The sequence below is a fragment of the Hyaena hyaena genome, unplaced genomic scaffold (genome assembly GCF_003009895.1).
Source record: "Hyaena hyaena isolate Hyena2069 unplaced genomic scaffold, ASM300989v1 scaffold_901, whole genome shotgun sequence".
In the NCBI taxonomy this organism is placed as follows: Eukaryota; Metazoa; Chordata; class Mammalia; order Carnivora; family Hyaenidae; genus Hyaena; species Hyaena hyaena.
Genome location: NW_024081527.1, coordinates 350,351 through 353,847, shown reverse-complemented (window position 1 = coordinate 353,847; position 3,497 = coordinate 350,351).

Below are 3,497 nucleotides of genomic sequence, written 5' to 3'. Positions count from 1 at the left end.
TTTGTGATGAACACCAGGTGTTATATGGAAGTATTGAGTTACTATTTGTACACCTGAAACTAATGTTACACCATGTGTTAACTAACTGGAATTTAAATAAAAACCTTTTTAAAATTAAGGGGAAAATCATATCATTGCAATATATGCAGAAAAGCATTTGACAAAATTCAATATCCATTTATGATAAAAATTCTTTAAAAAAGTCTCAGTAAAGTGAGTATCAGGAATATCCCTCAACATAATAAAGGTCATATATAATAAGCCCACAGCTAACATCATATTCAACAGTGAAAATCTGAAAGCTTTTCCTCTAAGATCAGGAATAAGACAAGAATGCCCATTCTCAGCACTTTTATTCAACATAGTAATGGAAATCCTCCAGAATAATTAGTCAAGAAGAAGAAAAGGCATCCAAGTTGGAAAGTAAGAGTAAAACCATCACTATTTGCAGATGGCATGATAATATATAGAGAAAACCTTAAGGATGCCACCAAAAAAAATGTTAGAGCTAATAAATGAAGTCATTGAAGTTTCAGGATACAAAATCAGTAATACAGAAGTTTGTTGTATTTATGTATGCTAGTAAGAAAGTAACAGAAAGAGAAATTTAAAAAACAATCCCATTTACAATTGCATCAAAAAGAGAAAAACAATTAGGAATAAATTTAACTAAGGAAGTGAAGGACCTGTACACTGAAAACTATAAGACGTTGATGAAAGAAATGTAACAAGACACAAATAAATGGAAAGATATGCTATGCTTATGGATGGGAAGATTAATATTGTTAAAATGTCCATATTACCCAAAACAATGTACAGATTCAGTGTAACCCCTATCAAAATTCCAATGGCATTTTTCACAGAAATAGAACAAAAATTCTACAATTTGTGTGGAAACATAAAAGACCCTGAATAGCAAAAGCAACCTTGAGATAGAAGAACACAGAGATGGGGGATGTGAGAGGAGAAATGGGTGAAGGGAGTCAAAAGGTACAGACTTTCAGCTATAAAATAAATAAATCATGGGGATATAATGTACAGCATTATCTATAGTTAATAATATTGTATTGCATATTTGAAATTTGCTAGGAGAATATATCTTGAAAGTTACTACAAAAAAAATTCTATAACTATGTATGGTGACACATGTTAACTGGAGTTATTGTGGTGACCATTTCATAATATATACAAATAATAAATCATTATATTGTATACCTGAAACTAATATAATGTATATAAATTATAATTCCATTTTTTAAAAAAGAAAGAAAAAGAAAGCAACAGATAATTCTACCAGAATAGGCAGTCCTTATGTGAATACATTATTGAAATAGCCGCAACTGGAAAGAGCTGCAGAACATAAAAAGAAAAGTTCAGAGAACTAGCATTATTTAGCTTGTGAAGAAGGGACAAAGGATACTTTAAGAATAATTTTTTTTTAATTTTTTTTAATGGTTTTTATTTATCTCTAGGAGAGAGAGAGAGAGACAGCGTGAGCAGGGGAGGGTCAGAGAGAGAGGGAGTCACAGACTGAAACAGGCTCCAGGCTCTGAGCTGGCAGTCAGCACAGAGCCCGACGCGGGGCTCGAACCCACAAACTGCGAGATCATGACCTAAGCGAAAGTTGGTCGCTTAACCCACTAAGCCACCCAGGCGCCCCAAGAATAATTTTTGAATGGTAGCATAAAACAGCATATCAAGGCATCAGAATGGATTTAGGTTAGCTCTGAAGCAGATCTTATGGGGTACCTGGGTGGCTCAGTTAAACGTCTGACTTCAGCTCAGGTAATGATCTCATTATTTGTGAATTCAAGTCCCCACTGGGCTCTCTGCTACCAGCACAGAGGCTGCTTTGTATCCTCTGTCCCCTTCTCTCTTGCTTCTCCCCCATTCACTCTCCCTCTCTCTCTCTCAAAAATAAACAAACACTTAAAAAAATAAAGCAAATCTTATGAAAATGATATCCTAGGTGGTAGGATTGCCAAGAAAATTTCTTTTTCTTTTTTTTTTTTAATTTTTAATGTTTTCTTTATTTCTGAGGCAGAGAGAGACAGCATGAGCAGGGGAGGGCCAGAGAGAGAGGAAGATACAGAATCAGAAGGAAGCTCCAGGCTCTGAGCTAGCTGGCAGCACAGAGCCTGGTATGGGGCTTGAACCCACTAACTGTGAGATCATGACCTGGGCTGAAGTTGGAGGCTTAACCAACTGAGCCACCCAGGTGCCCCAGAAGTTTCTTTTTTCAAAGATCTTTAAAACCAGTCTGGATCCTACTACATTGTCTATCAGCTGTGTTATGAGTTCATGTATCAACTGAGGTTCAGTGCAGACACCACTCTAGGTATTGAACACAAGGAATTAGATGTTTACAAAACACAAGGAATTAGATGTTTTTCTTCGAAAAATAGAAGTTAGAGGGCTGCCCTTTGGCTTCCAAGTCAGACCACACACAACAGCAACTCGAGATCAGGAACCTATGGAGACCAGACAGCTGGTATCACAGCCACTTCTTACCAATAGAATTGGTGTCAATGCAGAGGCACAGAAAGTCTGGTCATTGAAAATCATACCTCATGTAGCATGTTCATCAAAAACTTACAGGTAAAACTAACAGGCAGGGAAAATAGCTTCCATTTTGCTTTTACCTTCCAGTCTCACATCATTATACCTGACTGGCAAAATCTAAATTGAATACAGAATCCCATTAGCAGAGACATATAAGAAAAGTTGTTGGGGTTTTCTAAAGTCAATTTTTTAAAGTGGGCTCTACACCCAGACTGGAGCCAACGGGGGCTTGAACTCATGACCCAGAGATCAAGACCTGAGCTGAGATCAAGAATCAGACACTTAATCGACTGAGCCACCCAAACACTCCTTCAAGTCAATTTTTATTGAAGTATAACATACACACAGAAAAATGAACAAATCACCATCGAATACAGCTTGATGAATTTTTAAAAGCAGATGTACCCATGTAACCATAACCCAGATTTGACACTAGAAATTACTTACCTACCAGCAAGCCTTCTTCCTACTCATTTCTAGGCATTATCTTCCCAGAAGGTAACTGCAATCTTGGTCTCTCACACCATAGAGCAGTTTTGCCTGTTTTCGAGCCTTATACCAAGTGGGACAGTGCAGTATGTACTCTTTTGTGACTGGCTCTTTTCACTCAACATTATAATTGTTGATCATTGACTAAGCCACCCACGCGCCCCAAAAAGGGGTTTTAATACCTACTTAACAAGAATATTATAAGGTCAGGGGCGCCTGACCTTTATTTTATTTCATTTTTAAAAATGTTTTTAATGGGGCGCCTGGGTGGCTTAGTCGGTTAAGCGTCCGACTTTCGCTTAGGTCGTGATCTCGCGGTTCATGGGTTCGAGCCCCGCGTCGGGCTCTTTGCTGACTGCTAGCTCAGAGCCTGGAGCCTGTTTCACAGTCTGTGACTCCCTCTCTCTCTGACCCTCCCCTGCTCACGCTGTCTCTCTCTCTCTCTC